The sequence below is a fragment of the Canis lupus genome, chromosome 18, assembly GCF_003254725.2.
Source record: "Canis lupus dingo isolate Sandy chromosome 18, ASM325472v2, whole genome shotgun sequence".
NCBI lineage: Eukaryota > Metazoa > Chordata > Mammalia > Carnivora > Canidae > Canis > Canis lupus.
Window position 1 is genome coordinate 46121610 of NC_064260.1, and position 22168 is coordinate 46143777.

Below are 22168 nucleotides of genomic sequence, written 5' to 3' on the forward strand. Positions count from 1 at the left end.
CGCGTGGCAAGCCCACCCTCCTAGGATGATTCTACACGTGACTCTCCTGCTGGTCCCAGGATCTGGGACAGGGGCTTGGGGGGCTCGAAGGGCCCAGGGGTGTTATCCCTGAGGTAGGTCATGTGGCAGGACAGCATGTAGGGGGACTCGGTGTTGTCTGGCTTCATGCCCATTGCTGAGAACTCCCTTGGCCACTCCACCACCCCCTCCCTGCAGGGGCCTTGGCCCCACAGACCCCTCCCTGGGCTCCACCCCATGTCTCCTTCCCTGTCACCCCACCCCCAGGCCCCTCCCCATGTCAAATGCCCTCCCTGCCCACCCTCCTCATCCACCCCGACCCCACCCCACCCCACCCCACCCCTGGAATCCTCCTTGGCCATAGGCTTCCTGGCCCCGTGTGCCTCCCCCACGCCACCTCCCCTCCTGTGTGTGTACCTCACCTCATCCCCGTGCCCCTCCCCTCTGTCCCCGTGCCCCTCACCTCATCCCCACGCCCCTCACCTCATCCCTGTGCCCCTCCCATTCTCTCTGCCCCCTCATCTGCCCTGTTCCCTTATGTCTTTTTCATGTTCTCCATCCAGTGGCCCCCCCACGCCCATTCCCCCCCCCCCCCCGCCCAGGCAAACAGCTCGGATTCCAGAGTCCCTGAGACAAATTGCTGTAACTGTGTTTATTGATGAGTCCAGGGCTCCTGGTGAAGCCCTGGTGGGGAGGGGCACAGAGCGAGTCATGCTACAATGGAATGCTTCAAGGTCTGCTCGGTGTTAGGAGCTTCCAGACTAGGCAAGGGGGGGTGGGGCCTCACGCTCTCAGCCGCACCCGGGCACCCCCACACAGAGATGGACGGAAGGTGGGTGCCGGGCGCTGTGGGCCACAGGAGGCCAGGTGCACTCAGCAGCTTGCTTGCACACACGCTCGGGAACTCAAGGCCAGATCCAAGACTCCAAACCAGTGCAAACGACTTAGTGCAAATTAAATTCAGGAGGGACGGGGAAACAGAGTCATGGGGGCTTTAAGTCTCCCGAGCAAAAAGGAAGGGAAAGAAAGGAAATGAGAGAACATAGGAAAGGAAGAAGAGAAAGAGGGCGAGGGGCGTGGGGCGTGGCGGCTGGTGGTCGCCTGGCCATGGCAGGGTGGCCACGGGGATGACATTGCCAGGAGGGGTGGGTGGCGGCTGCCACGGGGGCTGCTCGCTGCCAAAGGTGTTGTGGTCAGGTTGCTCTTGTTCCTTTTGCGTCACCTGCAGAGAACGACAGGACACATGAGTGGGGAGCCAGGCAGAGTAGCCAGGGAAGCTTCTGGAAGGAGGGTACCCATGCTCACCTTCCAGAGCCGATTCCTGAGTCAAGTAGTGTAGTGGTTCCAGAATGCAGCATCTTCTTGCGTCAGAGCTAGAAGGACTTGAAGAAGTCCGGTTTCCAAGGCCCAGGCATGAGCTGGGTAGCACCATTTCTACGGGGCGGGAGAGCATGAGTGCTGGCTCCCCAGCCCGCACCCACTCCCTGTGGGTGGCCGGGGCCTCCTCACCTTGTCAGTTTGAGGGTTATAGGGGTCCAGAGAGCAGCAGTGTGTTGACTCCTTCAGGAACGCAAAGGAACGAGAGCCGTGGCTGTTCTGACTCCCCGCGGTGCCAGCCTAGAATGTTCTGTGGAAGGAAGAGCGCTCGTGAGTGATGCTTCAGGGGGTGGTTGGCCCAGAGGGGCTGTGTCCCACATCTGCACTTACCAGGAAGGCCGGACGGCATCACGTCTGTCCTCACCGTCACACCGGACCATGTCCTATCCCTCTGAGCGCAGCCTCGCGCCTGGCCTTCGGTGGCTGGCGGGCTCACCACCCGAACTGGAGACCTGGCTGTGGGCAAGTGGAAAAGGAGCTGGTTGGGGGGGCAGAGAGCTGGGGTGGGGTGTCAGGAGCGCTGGCGGGCTGGGCACTCACCCTCATCTCCAGTCCGAGCCCAGAGGCACCGATCCCTGCTCCGTCGACGCCCGCAGAGGCCCGCCTTGGCCCGGGCTCTGGAGGCCAGTGCCTCCCCTGGCTCGCCGCCAGGCTCCTGCTCTTCGCCCCTGCCTGCGCCCCGACCCCCCGCCAGAGGTCTCACTCACCCCGCCCCACACTCCTCGCCTAGTCTGGTCTCGCCTGTGCCCTTGACTCCCCTGGACGCTGTCCTGTCCGTCACGCCAGACCCAGGGGCTGAGCGGTGAGGGCATACAGTGTCACCGAGTGCACTGTGGGCCCTCTCCGCGCCCGCCCCTGGGCCGCAGTGCCACGTGGGAACGGCCACCCGCAGGCCGGGCCCACGGCAGCCTCCTCGCTGCAGAAATCTCTCCAGAGCCCGATCCTGTGGCCGCCGCTCCCTCCGGGTGACACCCTGCTGCGGGCCGCCCCGCGCACTGCTCCTTCGTTCCTGCTCTCCAGCCCTCGAAGCTCCAGCACTGGCCTTGGGAGGCCTGAGCTGGAGCCGCTCCTGTACCTGCTACTAAATGAATTTCGGTGGGTGAGATGTGGTGGCGGCTGGGGACCCTGTTATGTCCTGAGTCCCCACCTCCTCCTGTCCGACCCGGGCCTGGTGCCCCCGCACATGCTGGATCCCCACGGCCACCTGTCACCTCCATAGAGGTGGTCGCCTCAGCACCTTCCTCGCTGGCAGCCCTGCCTCGTCTCCTGCCCACCCTCCTGAAATACTCTTTCTACCTGGGAAGGACCCCCAGCTCCCCAGCCCCCACTGTCTCAGCTCCCCCTGAGACGATGTCACCTGTCCTGACCGCCCTCCTTCGTCCTGCCGCTCTGCCGGGAGGCCAGCCGCTTCTCCTCGCTGGTCCTTGCTCCCTGCCACCTCCTTCTGCAGAAGGCCAGCAGAGCAAGGCCCAGGGAGGGGAGGGGACTCACCTGGCCAACAGGCAGCTGTCCTCACTTGCTTGCGGCTGCCAGCTGCAGCCCACCACCCAGGTCCCGGGTGAACCCCTCTTCGGCTCCCCTTGTCCACCAGCCGCCACGTCCTGAAACCAAAAACTGACCGGGATGAATGCCTGGCTCCCCCCTCTTTCCTCTACACCCCCAGCTTGGGCCCGCCACACGTCATGCCGATGTGACCCAGACTCCCAGACACCCGGGCCCCCATGCCACTCGCCCGCCAGGTGCCTGCCAGCCCGGCCCGGCCCAAGCCACCCTCTACCCTCTGCCACTCCTGCCAGACTCCAGATTTCCAAGGTGATCCTTGGCCCACTCAAGCTTCCCTGCACCCTGTCCCCATCTTCCCCTGGTTGCCCCCGGTACCCCACGCTTCCCTGGTTACCCCTCGGCTCCCCCGCTTCCCCAGTTTCCCCAGTTTCCCCCGAACCCCCCACCCCACCCCTCCCACCACCCCCTCCCGCACCCTGCTCTGCGGCCCTAGCCCGGGCTTTTTCTAACTGGGGTGGCCCCGCCCAGAATTCCCGCCCCTGCCCTGCCAGCCAATCGTTGCAGGGACCGTGTTCGGGGCCACCGCAAAGCCCACCTCCGCCCCAGCCCGGTCCAGCGCACGTTCCTCACCCGTCCCAGAATCCACCAAAGACGGCATTCTGCACACCCCTGCGTTGGCGTCCTGCAGACAGGGCCTGGCATTGTCCCCACACGTCCCCCTCCCCTCGGGTGGGAGCAGGCGGGTCCCCTCAGGGCAGACCACGCACACGGCCACACGCCCAGACCGCGCAGGGAGCGCGCTCTGCTCCCAGTGGGAGTTCTGGCGGGGGGATCCTGATGCTGGCGCGGGACTTGGAGCTCCCCTGTGCCACCACCATGGCTGAGACCCCACACTCACCCCAGGGCCCCGGGAGTCCACGGGGAGCCGTCATGTGGGGGGTGAGGGCCACGGGAAGCACCCAGGGGTCTCGGTGGGGAGGGTGCATGGCTGAGCTCCGACTCCAGCACCATCTAGTTGACAGTGGCTGTTGGGACCAGAGTGGCTTCCACAGGGCAGGCTTCCCACTGCGGTTGGGGTGCTCTAGGTCCCCTGACCACCGCGTTCTGATCACCCGCACAAACCGCGCCCTCTGGGTTCCGCGACTCACAGGCGCGCTCTGGTGACAGGCGCCCCGTGCACCGCTTGCCCCGGGCGCTGCTGGCTCAGGAGCCAGAGACCTGAGAGCTACAAGATACCCGAGGCTATCCTTGGCTAATCTATCCCTGGGGTGACCCCTCAGGCTTACTAGGGGGGATCCGGGCCCCGCAGTCCACAGGGTTCGCCCACCAAGTCTAGGGTGTTGGCACCATGGGGAGAGCCCACATAGGCAAGGGAGCTGGAGTCACCACACCTCAGAGGTCCCCTGGCAGACTCTGCTCCTTGGACACCACCGTAAAGTGCCAGGTGCTCCCACCAACCCCGACACCCCAGCCTTCCTCATGGCGGAACCCCCAGATTTACTGTGGGACAAACCTAGACTTTGCCGCGGGTGGACTCCCGAGGTAGGATGGGGCGGACCGCCACAGTGGCCAGAAACAGACCCCAGCCTTGGCCACCTCCGGGCAGAGGTGAGTCCGCACTGCCACCTCGCGGTTACTGTGGTCCGCACACTGCGACGGACTCGGCGGTTCAGGGGCGTGCGAGGGACTCCAATCTGGCTCAAGACAAAGCAAGATAGCCCCGAAATCCTCCTGCGCACGACTGGGCAGCACCTAGGACCCTGTGCTGCCGGCGGTGCTCGTGGGTTCGCCCTCTGAAGCCAACACCGTGGCCTCCCCGGGCATGGGGATCCCTCACCGTCCCCAAGTATTCCATGTTATCTCCCCAGCTTAGACCACGTGAATGGGGGTGTCTCAGATGAAGTGGCTCGGTTGAGCGCCCCGTCTTTGTGATGACCCTCGTGGACCGCTGCGGAATCAGGCCTCAGCGGACCCGGGTCACATCACGGGCGGACCCCCCATCTCAGCCGTGGTGCCCCTAATGTGTGAGTCAGTGCTGCTACCTCGCGGCTACCACTGTCTCCAACACCCACAAGGGACTCGGCTCCGTTCAGGGAGTGCAATCAGCTTGGGGATTCATGTCCGATGCAATGGGAGAGCCCCAAATCCACAGGAGGGCAGCGCCCAGGACCCTGTGCTGCCAGAGGCGCTTATGGGGTCTCCCTCTGGAGCCAACACCGCGACCGCCCCGGGCATGGGGATCCGTCATCGTGCCCAAGTAATCCCTGTCATCTCCCACTTTGACAATGTGAACGGGGGTGACTCAATTGGAGAGGCACGGTCGAGCGTCCCGTCTTCGTGATGACCCTCGTGGACCACTGCGGAATCAGACCTGAGCGGACCCGGGCCACAACGCGGGCGGACCCCCGCGTCGGCCATAGCGCCCCTTATGTGTGAGTCGGTGCCGCCACCTCGCGGCCACCACTGTGTCCAACACACACAAGGGAACTTGGCTCCCTTTACGGAGTGCAGTCCGCTCAATAGTTGGAACCCGATACAGGGGGGAACCCCGAAATCCTGCGCTCGGCAGGGCAGCACCCAAGACCCCATGCTGCCGGAGGTGCCTATGGAAAGGGTCTCCCTCAAGCCAACACCGCAGCTTCTCCGGACGTGGGGATCCCTCACCGTCCCCAAGTATTCCCTGTTATCTCTGCAGCTTGGACCACGTGGACGGGGGTGACTCAGATGGAGTGGCTCGGTCGAGCGCCCCGTCTTCGTGATGACCCTCGTGGACCACTGCGGAATGAGGCCCGAGCGGACCCGGGCACCAAGCCAGCGGACCCCAGCCTCACGCTGCGCAGTGATGTGTCAGTCTGTGCCGCCACCTCGCAGGCCACGGCCCTCTCCTTACCCCCAACTGATCCAGCACCACCAAAGAGCTTTCAGCTTGGAGGTCAGCGCCCCCCGCCACACATACGGAGGGACAGACAAATCCTCCTGCACTCAAGCTCCGGGACCCCGCGTCACCTCAGACGTAGTGTGGTGGGTCTCCCTCTAGAGTTTGGGCTCCCTGTCACCCCAGGTCATGAGGCCCTAGGTCCCCAAGTCTCCCCCCTGTGGAGATGCGGCACTGGGGTCCCAGGGTGCAGAGGGGATCCCACTCTTAGCATCACTTGGGCTCCAGTGCAGACCAGCGCACCTCCGTCAGGAAATGCACCTCCATGCACCCTTCACAACCCCGGGGTACAACGTGGGTGCTGGACGATGGCCACAGCGTGTGCTCACCACGTCAGGACCCCCACCTTTTGATGACCTCCCCCGGATACCCCACATCCGTGGCTGCGCTCGGGTGGCCCGCAGGACCTTCGCAGCAGGACCAGGAGGCAGCTGCACGCCTAGGTCATTAGCATCTAAACATCTGAATTGAATGGAGATGTTAATGACCGGTCGTTGGGGGTCTGTAGAGCTCTGAGTGCTCAGTCGGAAGCAGACGCCAGTTCAATTAAAAAGCCATCTTTGCGGGCAGTCTTTGGTGTGGGTGTGCCGCGTCAGGTGTGCAGGGTCCCAGGTGTGGCGGCGGTGCTGTCCTCATTGTGCCTGGGAGATGGGATGTGAGCCCCACTCGAGGCACTGATGGTTTGAGGGGGACCTGTGGCCGAGGGATGTGGATGAGCCCTGACTTCAACCCTGCGGTGGCTCAAAGAAGTGCCACATGTCCCCGATGACCCTGTGGACCGCTGCGGAATCAGGCCTCAGACCCGGGTCACACCGTGGGCGGACCCCACACCTCGGCCATGGCGCCCCTAAAGTGAGTCGGTGCTGCTTCCTCGCGGCCACCACGGTCTCCAACACTCACAAGGGAACTCGGCTCTGTCAGGCGGTGCAATCAGCATGGGATTCGAGTATGATGCAAGGGGAGAACCCTGATCCACAGTAGCGAGGCGCCCAGGACCTCGTGTTGCCAGAGGCGCTTATGGGGTCTCCCTCTGGAGCCAACACTGTGGCCTCCCTGGGCATGGGGGTCCCTCACCGTCCCCAAGTATTCCCTGTCATCTCCTCAGCTTCGACCATGTGAACGGGGGTGACTCAATTGGAGAGGCACGGTCAAGCGCCCCGTCTTCGTGATGACCCTCGTGGACCACTGCGGAATCAGACCTGAGCGGACCCGGGCCACATCGCGGGCGGACCCCCGCGTCGGCCATAGCGCCCCTTATGTGTGAGTCGGTGCCGCCACCTCGCGGCCACCACATTGTCCAACACACACAAGGGAACTTGGCTCCCTTTACGGAGTGCAGTCCGCTCAGTAGATGGAACCCGATACAGGGGGGAACCCCGAAATCCTGCGCTCGGCAGGGCAGCACCCAAGACCCCATGCTGCCGGAGGTGCCTATGGAAAGGGTCTCCCTCAAGCCAACACCGCAGCTTCTCCGGACGTGGGGATCCCTCACCGTCCCCAAGTATTCCCTGTTATCTCTGCAGCTTGGACCACGTGGACGGGGGTGACTCAGATGGAGTGGCTCGGTCGAGCGCCCCGTCTTCGTGATGACCCTCGTGGACCACTGCGGAATGAGGCCCGAGCGGACCCGGGCACCAAGCCAGCGGACCCCAGCCTCACGCTGCGCAGTGATGTGTCAGTCTGTGCCGCCACCTCGCGGCCACGGCCCTCTCCTTACCCCCAACTGATCCAGCACCACCAAAGAGCTTTCAGCTTGGAGGTCAGCGCCCCCCGCCACACATACGGAGGGACAGACAAATCCTCCTGCACTCAAGCTCCGGGACCCCGCGTCACCTCAGACGTAGTGTGGTGGGTCTCCCTCTAGAGTTTGGGCTCCCTGTCACCCCAGGTCATGAGGCCCTAGGTCCCCAAGTCTCCCCCCTGTGGAGATGCGGCACCTGGGGTCCCAGGGTGCAGAGGGGATCCCACTCTTAGCATCACTTGGGCTCCAGTGCAGACCAGCGCACCTCCGTCAGGAAATGCACCTCCATGCACCCTTCACAACCCCGGGGTACAACGTGGGTGCTGGACGATGGCCACAGCGTGTGCTCACCACGTCAGGACCCCCACCTTTTGATGACCTCCCCCGGATACCCCACATCCGTGGCTGCGCTCGGGTGGCCCGCAGGACCTTCGCAGCAGGACCAGGAGGCAGCTGCACGCCTAGGTCATTAGCATCTAAACATCTGAATTGAATGGAGATGTTAATGACCGGTCGTTGGGGGTCTGTAGAGCTCTGAGTGCTCAGTCGGAAGCAGACGCCAGTTCAATTAAAAAGCCATCTTTGCAGGGCAGTCTTTGGTGTGGGTGTGCCGCGTCAGGTGTGCAGGGTCCCAGGTGTGGCGGCGGTGCTGTCCTCATTGTGCCTGGGAGATGGGATGTGAGCCCCATTCGAGGCACTGATGGTTTGAGGGGGACCTGTGGCCGAGGGATGTGGATGAGCCCTGACTTCAACCCTGCGGTGGCTCAAAGAAGTGCCACATGTCCCCGATGACCCTGTGGACCGCTGAGGAATCAGGCCTCAGCAGACCCGGGTCACACCGTGGGCGGACCCCACACCTTGGCCATGGCGCCCCTAAAGTGAGTCGGTGCTGCTTCCTCGCGGCCACCACGGTCTCCAACACCCACAAGGGAACTCGGCTCTGTCAGGCGGTGCAATCAGCGTGGGATTCGAGTATGATGCAAGGGGAGAACCCTGATCCACAGTAGCGAGGCGCCCAGGACCTCGTGTTGCCAGAGGCGCTTATGGGGTCTCCCTCTGGAGCCAACACTGTGGCCTCCCTGGGCATGGGGGTCCCTCACCGTCCCCAAGTATTCCCTGTCATCTCCCCAGCTTCGACCATGTGAACGGGGGTGACTCAATTGGAGAGGCTCGGTCAAGTGCCCCGTCTTCGTGATGACCCTCGTGGACCACTGCGGAATCAGACCTGAGCGGACCCGGGCCACATCGCGGGCGGACCCCCGCATCGGCCATAGCGCCCCTTATGTGTGAGTCGGTGCCGCCACCTCGCGGCCACCACTGTGTCCAACACACACAAGGGAACTTGGCTCCCTTTACGGAGTGCAGTCCGCTCACTGGTTGGAACCCGATACCGGGGGGAACCCCGAAATCCACCTGCGCTCGGCAGGGCAGCACCCAGGACGCCACGCTGCCAGAGGCACCTGTGGGAAGGGTTTCCCTCTGAAGCTGACACCGTGGGCTTCCCAGGCATGGGGATCCCTCACCGTCCCCAAGTATTCCCTGTTGTCTCCTCAATTTCGACCACATGGACGGGGGTGACTCAGATGGAGTGGCTTGGTCGTGCACCCCATCTTCATGATGACCCTCATGGACCACTGTGGAATGAGGCCTGAGTGGACTCGGGTCACACCGCAGGCGGACCACGTCCCCCCCTTGGCCGAGTTGCCCTCGTGTGAGTTGGTGCCGCCACCTCGCGGCCACTACTGTCTCCAACGCTCACAAGGGAACTGGGCTCCATCAGGGAGTGCATTTGGCTCAGGGGTTGGCGCCTGATGTAAGGGGGAACTCCAAAACCCACCTGCACTCTGGGCAGGGCAGCACCGAGGACCTTTGCTGCCAGAGGCATCTGTGGGGTCTCCCTCTGAAGCTGACACCACAGCCTCCCCAGGCATGGGGCTCCCTCACTGCCGCCAAGCCTTGCATCTTGTCTCCCCAGTTTCTTTCCAGCCTCAGGTGATGCAGATGGTTGTCAGCTGGAGTGTCTCTGCCAGCCAGATCTCCATGCGGGAGATGGAGCTGGGAGCGCCATCCTTTGCCCCTCACCTTGGCCCTGGGCCTTCGAGGGCTACTTCCTGTCACCTGTGCCCCAGGCTGGTCCAGTCCAGTTGCCAAGCCTGTGAAAAAGCAGTAGGTGCCTAAATCCCAAGCGCTGTATGTGTGCATATCCTGGAGGACCCAGCCGCGAGAGAGGTGCGCACAAATGGACCATCCGCCCCGTGGGCAATGTCGGGTTCCAGGGCAGGTCCTCATGGGTGCTGCCGGCATCCGGGAGCCAGGGGTAACACTGGGGGCATCACCCTGTAGTCCCCTACAGGCTTAGGGCTGGGTTATGAGGGACCCTGATGCGAGCGATTGGACGGGGTTGGATGGAGTGCCGTGGGGGTGAGCAGGTCATGGGAGAGGCAGGAGCGCGTGCGTGGTGGGGAGAACCAGGTGTGCCATAGCGTGCAGGGGAATAGGGGTTTCAGGACCAGGCTTTGAATGTGTGTCATGCACCATGGGACATTCAGGGCTGCAGCAGCTGGAATGGGCCATGGGGCCATGGAGTGCGGCAGGTCACAGCCAGAATCATGTTCCTCCTGCCACACTCGACGCGCCCAGCACCTGTGCCCCTGACTCCCAGCCCAGCAAACCTCGGACGCTCCAACCAAAGGACTAACTAGCTCATCTCTAGCACGTGGCTGGCAGCTTCCCATGCGCCCAGGGCTCCATGGGCCCCATTCCACCTCCCTTGTGATCCTTTCTCTGAAATGTCTCCTCAGGGTGCCCGCTGGTTCAGTCGGTAGAACATGGGACTCTCGATCTCAGCATTGAAGGTTCGAGCACCATGTTGGGTGTGGTCATTACTTAAAAAAATAAAGTCTTAAAAAAAAACTCTCTCCTGGCCTCGTCACCCTGATGCCTAACTGTCCCTCGCCTTCAAATCCCATCAGTAGCAAGGTAATCACTTCTGTTCCCATGAGCTGAGCCACCTCCCCACCCTCTCCCTCCATCTTGCCAGCCCCGAGCCACATCTCTCAGCAGGATTCAGTGCGAGCCTATCGCTAGGTACCTTCCCACCTGAATACTTACCTCCCACTGGGGTCCCAGCCTCCCTCCTGGGTACTTGCTTCTCCCCTAGGTACCAGCATCCCCCTGGGTACTAGCCTCCCCCTGGTGTACCAGCCTCCCCCTGGGTACCAGCATCCTTTCTGGGTACTAACCTCCCCCTGGGGTACTAGCCTCCCTGTCAGTACCAACCTCCCCCCCCCTGGGTATCAGCCTCCCTCCTGGATACTAGCTTACCTCCTGGGTACCAGCCTCTCCCTGGGTACCAGTCTCCCCCTGGAGTACTAGCCTCCCCCTGAGTACCAGCATCCTTCCTGGGTATTAGCCTCCCCCTGGGGTACTAGCCTCCCCTTGGGTACCAGCCTCCGTCTTAGGTACCAGCCCCCTCTGGTGTACCAACCTCGCTCCTAGGTCCCAGCCTCCCTCCTGGGTACAAGCCTCTGTCTTGGGTGCTAACCCAAGATCTAAATAACAGATCCATGCAGTTATTTCCATAAATATGTTTCATCCCTCCCACCCCTTCTCACTGTGGTTGGCCACGGCTTCTAGGACTCGCCTACCGCTCTGGCCTCCTTGCCGAGCCTTGACTGTGCCCTGTGCCCCATCCCACTCCCACCCCGACCATCCCTGGGGAGACCCCACCGTCCTCCGCAGTACTTGAACAGTCCCTGCTCGGCACAGGTGTTCACATCTGCCATGGTGAGCCACGCCAGCCCGTGTCTTGTCCCCCCGGGGACCCTGAATGTCATGGTGGGCAGGAGGAAGGAAGCAGCACAGCAGTGGGCAGCAGAGTCCGCCAGCCAAGGCCTGGCCCTCAGGGACCCTGGTTGCTGCGCGTCTTCTCCGGGGCCGAGCACAGACCCCGCCACATTCAGCCACCCACGTGGGCATAGGGCGCTGGGCCTGGCACACCGTCTTGGGGGACCGTTCGAAAGCCTCCTTGACCCCTGGCTCCTGCCGTCCTCTGCTCCTGCTTATAAACCTTCTCTCCTCTTCCTTGGCTGCCAGCTAGACAGGCCCTGGGCCCTGATGCCCGCCGTCCCTCCCGTGCATCCTTGCTCTGCCCCCGCCCACCTCCTCCCTGTGTGCTGCCACGAACACACACATCTTACGCTGGACTGTGAGGACTTTCTTTAGGCAAACCAATGCCGCCCATGCTGCAGACGACCCATGGTCCCATCTTTTCTTCCTTCCTCGTGGACCAGTAGAGTCTTCTGTTAGAAACTTCTAGATGCTGTACTGTTACAGTGTCACACACACTAGCCTACTGGGCAGCCAGGGGAGGCCACGTGACTGATTCCCAGGCAGGTCACTGCTTCCTCTTGCCACTGGTGGGGGCAGGGCAGGTGCACAGGCTGTGGGGCTGAGGCGGCCCCCCTGAGCCTGAGGTCCCCACCCTGCAGCCTGGGTGGGTTAGAACCTCTGGGGTAACTCCCTCACGGCTCCAGAGCCCAGAAACCAGAAATTGGGATGTCGGCAGGGATGGTTCCTCAGAGGCTGCGAGGGAGCACCCATTGCACCCACTGTCCCGGGGACTGGTAGTCCGGGCAACTGGTAATGGCAAGTCCTTGTGTTTCCGGGCCTGCAGACACACCCCTCCATGTCGGCCCTACCTTCACATGACCTTCCCCCTGGGTGTCTGGGTCTTTTCCCTGTGTCACTCGTCTTCTTGTGAGGACACGGACATGTTGGGTAGACATTCTCTCTGGGCCCCTAGGCCCTCATCCATGAGCCCTCGTGACCCTATCTCCAAACACTGTCCTGTCCTGAGGCACAGGGGGTTAGGACGTGAATTCAGGGCACACACAACTCAGCCCACCACAGACCCCAAGATGGAAACTCTGCTTGGGGGTGCAAGGCAGCGGGACAGGAGGCTGGGCCAGTGATGCTCACAGCTTTACGGCTGGGGAAAGTCAACTCCGCCCATCCGGCTCCATGGGGTCTCCTGGCTACAGTGTGGGGCGCCTCTGGGTGAACCAACCAGATGCCCAGGGGTGCCCGGAGGACAGAACCTGGGGGTGGCTGCCAATGGGCCAAGGACCATGTGTCCAGGTAGGGCTGCCCTGGCTGGGGGGGAGCCGACTTTGTGCCTGGTGGGGCCTCCTGTGGCCTGGGGCAAGCAGGTGGGCCGAGCCAAGGAGGAGGCAGCCGTGTGGAAGTGCCCAAGGCTGGACTGAGGCTGGTCTGTCCTGGCACGCTGGGGCTGCATGCACAGAAAAACCCACTTGCTGTGACTCTTGGTAGGACGCTCAAACCAGCCTTGCCCCCTTAGCAGACAGACGTCTGTCTCGAGGGTGGAATGGCCTGGTCAGGTGTGGGGCAGACCCTTGGGCCGTCGCTCAGGGACCCTCTCCAGCCACAGCCCCCGTGGTCCTCATCTTCCTCCCATGGTGAGCAGCCCAGAGACCCAACAGGATTCAGCTGCAAGTGGCAGTAGCTCAGCTCAGACTGGCTTCAGCCAGCAGGCTGGACCCGAGTTGTGTCCTCTCGACGCCTCTCTGCAGCTCTGCATCCCACCACTCATTCAACCTCGCGCGCAGAAGGCTGTAGCATGGCACTGAAAGCTGTTCCAGGCTTGCAAAGCCCCCACCCCATAGTGAGCCAACAGTGGCCCCCGAAAGACCTGTCCATGTCCCAACCCCCCAAATCTGTGAGTGTGACCTCGTTGGGAAAAAGTCTTCACAGTGACGCTTAAGCTAAGGATCTTGAGATGAGATCCTGGATTACATAGTGGACCCTAACCCGATGACAGGTGTCCTTACAAGAGAATGGCCAAGGCCACATGACTCCAGAGACAGAGGCTGGAGGGACGTGGCCACCAGCCCGGGGACACTGGAGCCACCAGGAGGTGGGAAGAGGCAGGCAGGCCCGTTCCCTGGAGCACCCCCGCCTGGACCTCAGGCTGCTGGCCTCTGGGGCTGGGAGAGAGTCGATTCCTGCTGTTTAAGCTGCCTGGCATGGGGTCACCTGTTACAGACACTCCGAGGAATGAACACAGACCTTCATGGCAGAGACACAGCTCCTTTCCTAGATTCCAGCAGAGACTCCACGGATAGAGATCGTGGCCCAGCTCAGGTCACACGCCCGTCCTACAACCATCCCCATGGCCCAGGAATCTGCCTCCCACTTGGCAAAGGGGTGCCACGGTCCCAGACCCCATGGGCAGAACTGGCCCCACCCCAGGATCCACAAGTAGGAGACCAGAAACCTCTATGTTCCAGTTGCACCCATGGTTTTGTTGTGGGGCTGAGCTGGCTAGAGCAGCCGAGATCCGTGGAAGCAGCACTATGTTAGTACTTGGAAGGTGGGTACAGGCCCAGGGACGGCTCATACACGTTGTCACCGACCTGTCACTGCCACTCAGCGTGCTGGCACTGCCCCCAGGTCCTGCCACCCCCCCCACACACCCTGGTCCCCTGAGTCTAGGGCCAGGTGTGAGGGGCACCAGCTCATCTAGGCACCCTCAACCCTCAGCTCCGAGGTGCACATTTGCTTCCCGCGGCTGCTGCCATGACCCGTTATCCCAGACTCGGTGCATTAAGTCCATGCAAAGTGATTCTCTCCTGCTTCTTCAGGCCAGAGGCTGAAATCACGGTGTCTCATGGCCAAGCTCTCTGTGGAGGCTCCAGGGGAGGATCCCTTCTGCCTCCTCAGCCTCTGGGTCCCAGGTGTCCCCCAGCTCCAACTCTGCGGTCACATTCTGCCCCACCCCCACCCCACATCTCTGGGTCTGTATGCACATTTCTTCTTCTCTCATATGAACATGGTCATGGGATCAGGGCTACCACCTGCCAGTGTGGCCCCCCCTGCAAGAACCCGTTGTCCAAAGCAAGTCCGTTCATAGGTTCCAGGTGGCCACGAATAATCCATTCAATGTGCAGGAGACTCAGTGGGCTCCAGACGGTCAACATGGGCCGCGTGTGTCCTTGTGGCACCTGGTGGCTCTCACCCTCTCCCGATTCCCACCTGAGCGCCTGCTCTTGGGCCCCATCCCAGCCCCATCCCAATGCAGAGGCCCCTTGTTTGTCTGTTGGGCAGCTCTATTTTCTTTTCTTTTTAAAAAGATTTATTTATTCATGAGAGACACAGAGAGAGAGGCAGAGACATAGAGGGAGAAGCAGACTCCCTGCAGGGAGCCTGATGTGGGACTGGAACCCAGGACCCTGGGATCACGCCCTGAGCTGAAGGCAGATGCTCAACCACTGAGTCACCCAGGGGTCCTGAGCAGCTCTGTTTTCTGACCAGACCCTTCCGTCGTCTCGTGCTTATAGAACAGACATAAGACACGATGCTCAGTCCCAAGAGGGAGGCATGGAGGGACTGCCTTGCACATCACGGGACTGGTGGGTTTGCCCGTGACTCAGCTGCCCCCGTTTCTTTGGCTGTGGTGCATGGGCGGCCCAGCAACCTCCCCCAAACCTTGTCCTGCCCCTGCCCGCATGTGGCCCACTGCTCCCCCTGCCCCTGCCCAGCCCTGCCCTTGAACCTGGGGTGCTCCCACCAGTGAGATATGCGAGACCTCACAGGTAGTGTCAGGAAGCCTCACAGTTTCTGTGTCTGAGGGGCCAGCTGCCCCTGAGCAAGAGGCCCGAGGCTGCCGAGAGGAAAGCCCACACTGGCCTGCCCCAGAGCGAGGCCCCAGAGTGAGCGCCATCCCTCCCTCCATGACCCCCGGGCACTCTCCTCCTCCAGAAAGTCCTCTTGGATTCAGCCAGGGAACACCAGGCAAGCTGGTGCTAACCAAACTTAATCATGGGGTGGGGCTTGACTTCTGATTTCCAGGTGGGAGAGGTTCATTCCACTCAGCTTCAGGGGCAACTCCCTGATTCCTCACAAGAGTGATGGGGGTCCCAAGAGATTGGCTCACCCCCTCCGATGGCAGCAGCAGGAGCTGAGCTGGGAGATGGAATTGGCGGTGGCCCCAGGACAAGGAGGCTGAGGGGCATGATCCCCTGGAGCAGTGGGTCAGGCCCGGCTGGGCCTCCCAGCATGGCCCCTCACAGGCTCTGCTCCCCTGGTTTCCCAGCCCCATCTTGGGTCCTGCTCTTCTGAGACTCCAGGCAGAGAAGCTCCCCAGACCCTCCTGGAAGACTTGCATGGGACCCTGTGACCATCGGTAGTCATGGAGCTGGGCCGGGGCCCTGGTGCTGGTGGGGTCACAGCTCATGTGGCCTGAGATCTCGCTGTGGGCCCTACTGTTCCCCACCTGGGGTGTAGAGCTCAGAACAAGACACGCCACTCAAGCAGGGCCCGCGTGGTCAGTACTAACGGGGATCCCTGTGCAGCAGCCGACTCACAGCTTCTGCTCACCTGAGCCCCAGGACCCAGATGCTGGACCCCAGGGGGCTTGCATGTCTGAGATGCCCATTGCCTGAGGCCCTAGGAGGCTAGGGGGGTGGCTCCTTGCTGTCAGCCCCTTAGAGGACATCCATGCTCCCTCCCCACCTCATTGTCCCGATGGTACACAACCCGTGTCTACCCTGCGACCCCTCTGCCAAACCTCTACTGACCACTGACTGCCCCTCTGACTCCTGACCCCTGGGCCTCCTGCTGTCCCTTCCTGCTGGCTGCAGCCCACGGCCCACCCCAGTCTGGTGTCCCTATGCAGAGTGGGCATCCAGGGTCTGTGGCCTCCGCCGTTGCTCCTAGACCAAGGATGGCCAACACCTGCCACCAGCCCCAGAACTCAACCAGGGATCTGGCACCGTTGATTTGTGGGGCATCTGCTGGGGGACTCCAGGCACCAATCCCACCTGCAAGCTGGGGACCTGAGGATCCCTGGGCCCCGTACACAGTCCACCATGGTCAGACCCACCCTTCTCTGGGCCTCATCCACATCTGCCTACTGCAGGTTGGCCTGGTCCTGGCCCCACCTCCACCCACAGAATCACCACCATTTTGAATCTCATCAAGGGACAGTGAAGTCTAATGGCCAGAGAGAGGAAAGATAGAGGACGCCCCCTACACAGCCGTTTCCTGTAGGCAGGGGAAGCAGTGAGCCCCCCTCGATCCGTATCAGACCCCTAAGGGCTGTGGAAAGAGAGAGGGTCAGGGAGAGGGGCGGCGATGGCCTGGCCTGGTCTGGGGCTGATGCTGCCATGAGGACAGGAGACTCAAGTGCATGTAAGACAGGCTGCAGGACGAGAAGGGACCCCAGGTGCTGAGCCAGCACAGCATGGAGTCCCAAGGAGGTGGCACTTTGCTTTGTGCTTGGTGAGGAAGGAGTGCTTGCACACAGGGTCTGGAGCCTCTGGCCATGGCCGTTGCAGAGATGTCTGTTGAATGGATGAATGGCGGATGGATGGATGGATGGATGGATGGATGGATGGATGGATGGACGGATAGATGGACGGATGGGTGGATGGGCCGCTGTGGAAGGGCAGGATGGGGATGTGGCCGGAAGCTCCCAGGGAACAGATGATGCTTGCCTGGGTCAGCATCCAAGGGGGAAGAAGGGCCTTCCTGCCGCAGGCACAGCAATGACTCCTGGCCTCTTTGAGAGTCATCTGGAAGTTAATCCCTTAGAAAACAAATATTTCAGACATCTCGACACAGGCCCTCCAAGTGGGAGCCTGAGCACGTGAGCCGGGGGCCTGGATGCTCTCCCGAACCCCCAGATGCAAGCCCACCGAAGCCTCACAGCCACGTCCATGGGGGATGCAGACCTCTGCCAGGAAAGTGTCAGAGCAGCCGGCCACCTGCCTGGGCCCCCACCCCTGGGCCCTTGTCCATCCTCCTTGGCAGCTCCCACCACGGACAGGACATTCCTCAAAGTTGGGACTGCATGTCGGGGGTTTGGAGCTAGAAAGGCCAGGGAAGGTCCACAGTCGTCTTGTGGCCGAGAATCACATCTGTCCCCCTCCCTCTGCCTTCCCTGTCCCCGAGGCTGAGCTAGGAGATGGGGCCTTTGCCCTGTTTTCTTCCTGAAACATGTGCTGGGCCTGCATGCTCTGGCCTTCGCCCATGAGGGCCCCTCTGCCCGGTGCCCCTGATGCACACACATGGCCTGCCCTACAGGCCATCTTGGGAGCCCTCAGGCCCCCTCCAAGTGGCCTCCTGTGCTGGAGGCTGCCTCCTTCCTGCCCCAGGCCCTGGGGCTGGGCCGCATGTGGCACCTAGTAGCCCACGCCTGAGTTGTTTCTCCCGCTTAGCCTGCAAGCTCCCCAAGGACAGGCTCAGGAGTGCAGGGCTCTAGATCAGCAGAGCCGGCGTCTTCTGGGATCCCCCACCTCCATGGGCCAAGTGCATTCTCGAATCCCCCTGCTTCCCCAAAGGCCAGGAGGCCTGGGACCAGTGCAGGAAGCAGAGCAGAGGGACCAGGGCTGGGGGGCAAAGCAGAGGGATCAGGGCTGGAGAAGAGCAGAGGGAACAGGGCCAGGGGATGGAACAGAGGGACTAGAGCTGGGGGGAAGGGGAGGCGTGGAGCAGAGGGACAAGGGCTGGGGGGCAGAGCAGAGGGACCAAGGCTGGGGGGCAGAGTAGAGGGACCAAGGCCAGGGGACAGAGGAGAGGGACCAGGGCTGGGTGGGGAACAGAGGGACCAGGGCTGTGCGGGGGAGCAGAAGGACCAGGGCTGTGGGTGGGAGCAGAGGGACCAGGGCTGTGGGTGGGAGCAGAGGGACCAGGGGTGTGGGGGGGAGCAGAGGGACCAGTGGTGTGAGGGAGGAGCAGAGGGACCAGGGCTGTGGGGCAGAGCAGAGGGACCAGGGTTGGGGTGGGGAGCAGAGGGATCAGGTCTGGGGTGGGGAGCAGAAGGACCAGGGCTGTGGGTGGGAGCAGAGAGACCAGGGGTGTGGGGGGGAGCAGAGAGACCAGGGCTGGGGTGGGGAGCAGAGGGAATAGGGCTGTGGGGCAGAGCAGAGGGACCAGGGCTAGGGTGGGGAGCAGAGGGACCAGGGCTGGGGTGGGGAGCAGAGGGACCAGGGCTGGGGAAGGGGGAGCAGAGGGACCATGGCTGGCAGGGGGAGGGGCTACCACTGATGGGACCAGCAAGGACCAGTCCAGGGACATGTCTTCCAGCTCTGGGACAGGTGGATTCGGCCACAGGACAGGGTGGGCCCAGGAAATGTGAGGTGAAAGGATTGCACCACTTCCGGGTCTGAGCCTCAGTTTCCAGAAGGACCCTCCCTCACTTCCATCCACCCCCAGCATTCTCAGGAGCACAGAGCCACAAGATGGCAGGAGTCTGGGCCCCACTGGCACCTGGAGGAGACCCCCACCTGGCATGGCTGCCCTCACCCCGCAGTGCCCACAGTAGGAATGTGCGATGGGCTGCCCGGGCATCTGAGAAAAGGATTGTGGGGCCTGATGGGTCACTCTGGAAGGCGGCTGTCGGAGGGCCGTGGCTTGGAGGTCACTGGCCCCCGCATCTGGGGGTCTGGGGCAGAGGGAGCCCACCAAAGACCTTGCCGGGGCTCAGACCCCTGCCCCCCACCACTGAGTCAGCGCCACTGGGAGGAGGGGACGAGGATGAAAGTGTGTGGGTGAGGGTCCCAAGGAGGAGGGGGCGGGTGGCGTGTGGGCCCGACAGCCTCTGTTCAGGAACACCCAGGGTCTGTCCTCTACCTCACCTCTCACACTGCATATTTCCAGAAAGAAATAATTTCCAATTCCAAGGCGCTCCATGGAGGCGGATTTTTCCATCTGGGCTTTGTTGATGAGCTATTTTGGAGAGAGCTCCTGCCCTAACTCACTTCCCTTGTCCGAGCTCACAGGGGGACCATTAGGGGAGGCAGACCACGGCCACGCACAGGGGCCACGGGGGGAGACACTTCATCCCACCCCGACCCTGGGAGGACCCCGCCTGCGAGCCTGTGAGTGGGGGTCCGGGTCCCTGAGGCAGGGGCTGGGGGTCCGTAGGTGGGGGCCCATCTGTGCACGCATGCAGCCTCCTCCCCTGGCTCTTGCACATCCGGCTCTGGCTACGCCGCTTCCCACCGCGTGGAAGCACAATGCTTCCAGCCCCCACTCATCCATCACCCTGTCTGAGGAAATGCTCGCCGTCATCCCACCCAGACCCCAAGGCCCTCTGCTCCCGTCCCAGGGCCTCACTCCGGGGGCGATGGCCCCCTCCCCTCATGGCCTGCACACCTGGGCCAGCGGGGCGTCCGGGCCAGCAGGGCAGTCGACCGACTGGGCTCCGGAAAGCTGCCTCTCCCCCTGCCCCCCAGGCGAAGACCGCTCACCCCTCCTCTCTTTGGGGAACGTCCAAGTTCCCCACTTCCCAACACTTGGCCTACGTGTCCCTGAGTCCCTGCCTCTGTCTCTGCCGCAGCCTCTCCTCCCTTTTGTGGTGACTGTCCTTGGAACAGTGACTGGCACGGACTGAACTGTGTCCCCCAGTTCCCATGCTGGAGCCCTGACCCCCAGCACCCCAGACATGACCATTTCTGGAGCTGGGGCCTCTACAGAGGTGCTTGAGATAACATGGGGTCACCAGGGTGACTGGGGTCGCTACAGGAGGAGGCCATCAGGACATAGACACACATGGAGGGATGACCCGGCGAGGACCCAGGGAGAGCACGGCCATCCACACACACGCAGAGAGGCCTCAGGGGGACGCCGCCTGCCCAGGCCTGGACCTCAGGCCTCAGCCTCCAGGACTGAGAGAGAATAAATGTCTCTGTTTGGAGCCATACCGAGTCTACGGTCATTTATTATGGAAGCTGGAGCCAATACAATAACAGTCCTTCCCTGCCTCAGTTTCCCCGCCAATCTCTTGGCCCACCTGCTCAGATTTGTTGGCGGGTCACCCTCCCTTCCCAACAAGCTGAAAAGGCCCCCTATGCAGGACTCACTCCACAGACCGCCCAGGCGGCACCCCCAAGCCAGCCAGCCAGCTCTCCCTTCTCTGGGGAGCAGGACCCCTTGGGGCGGCGTGGTCAGGCACAGCCACCCTGCTGTGTGGCCTTGCAGGGCCTGGAAGGCTGTGGTCTTGGGGATGAGTGTGCAAGCTTGTGTCCTGCTCTCAGCACTCCCTTGGACCCGACTGGTGGGGCCAGGCCTCCGTGACCTGCAGAGCTCAGGAGTCGGCTTTGCTGCCTTCAGGGGAGACATCTCGTCCTCCCCGGAGTCTGGGGCATGCATGAAGGGGGGCGGGTGAAGAATGGTCACACCTGCTGGCCCCATCTCAGGTACCCTGCTGACCCCTGGTCACCTCCAGGCCGCCCTGGGAGGGGTCACTTGTCCTTGGGCCTCAGTGCACGTGAGCACCCAAGGAGACAGCCACAGGTTCCATGTGGGGCTCACACCCAGACACGGGCTGGTGCTCAGGGGCTGGGCAGAGGAGGCGGTGTGGATGGGGTGTGGAACTCCAGCTCCCACGCACACTCACACAAGGAACCTCGAATCTGTGTCCACGATCCAGCCAAGGCCACAGCCCCTGCACAGCTAGCTTGCGGAGGGGTCTGCAGCTTCACTTCCTTGAGCTTCTCCAGGCACCGGGGTCTCCCTTCCACAACCTCTCCTGCCCTCTCCAACCCCCCAGCCCTTCCCCGTGGCTCCTGGCCTCAAACCCCTGGGGGGTGCCGGAGGGGAGCCCGACTGTCCTCCATCCCAGGCCACCACAGGCACCTTGGCGGGGCCTGCCTGGTACTCACTAGACGTTGGCAGCAGGAGGGATCAGTGGGAAGAGCAGAGGCCACTTGCCCCCTCTCCCTGGCCCCCTCTGGGCCCCACAGGTCTTCCAGGACCCAGGGCATCTCTTCAGGGAGGAAGGCCTGACTGGGGCCAAACCTGGGGCTGCTTTCCAGGGGCACTGATGGGTCCAGGGAGGAGCCTGCCGTCCTGGGGCCAGGGCTCAGCCACCCACCACCATCCTGTTCACCCTCCCAGCGCCGCCACCGAAACCCTGGCCTACCTCATTCAGTTGGGCCAAGGGAAGAAGATGGCTTGTTCTTTCCCCTGACACCTCCTGGCACCCCTCAGGGCCCCAGCCTCCTCATCCTCTAAGGGCAGGACAGTGGCCGGGGAACTTGTTTTCTGAGATAAGCTTGCTCTCCAGAGGAGCCTCCTGGCTGTGGGCTTTCAGGATCATGCATTGAGCAAGGCTGCCCATCAGAAGGAACCCCGGGGAGGTCCCACAGGGACGTGCCAAAGGGCACGGGCTGGCCTAAAGAGCCTGGGATCTCCTGGCAGAGAAGCAGGTTGGGCTCGGGCCCCTGGGGGACCCATTACCCCTCCCTATCTTCCCCCTTCTTTCTCCTTCCACCAGAGGGGCCAGCCATGGTGGGCCAGCACCCCCCACCCCCACTGCCCCATACGGATGAGGTTCAGATTGGGATTCGCAGGTGGATTTGCAGGGTGCCCTTTGAAGCTGTCCGGCCCTCACGCAGAACTTCTCCCTTGGCACTGCCGTCTGGGGCTGTCTGGGAGCACTGTGGGGTCCCAGCTCCCCTCCGTCGCCCACATGTCTCCTTGACTCTTCCATGCCTGTTTTGGGTGTGACAGAGGGCGCACCCCTTCTCAAAGAAGACTTGGGATACATAGGAAGCAGGCCAGGCCCTGGG

At 62.5% G+C, this 22168-nt stretch overlaps 1 long non-coding RNA gene across 1 annotated transcript; it reads right to left on the reverse strand.

Annotated features, from left to right (window-relative positions):
- Positions 1-655: 655 nt before the first annotated feature.
- On the reverse strand, positions 656-3314 carry LOC112663226 (uncharacterized). The gene is made up of 5 exons (XR_003139075.3): positions 1936-3314; positions 1726-1851; positions 1528-1645; positions 1324-1452; positions 656-1240 (listed from the first exon to the last, which is right to left on the reverse strand). It is a non-coding gene; the product is annotated as an uncharacterized LOC112663226 (long non-coding RNA).
- Positions 3315-22168: the final 18854 nt, after the last annotated feature.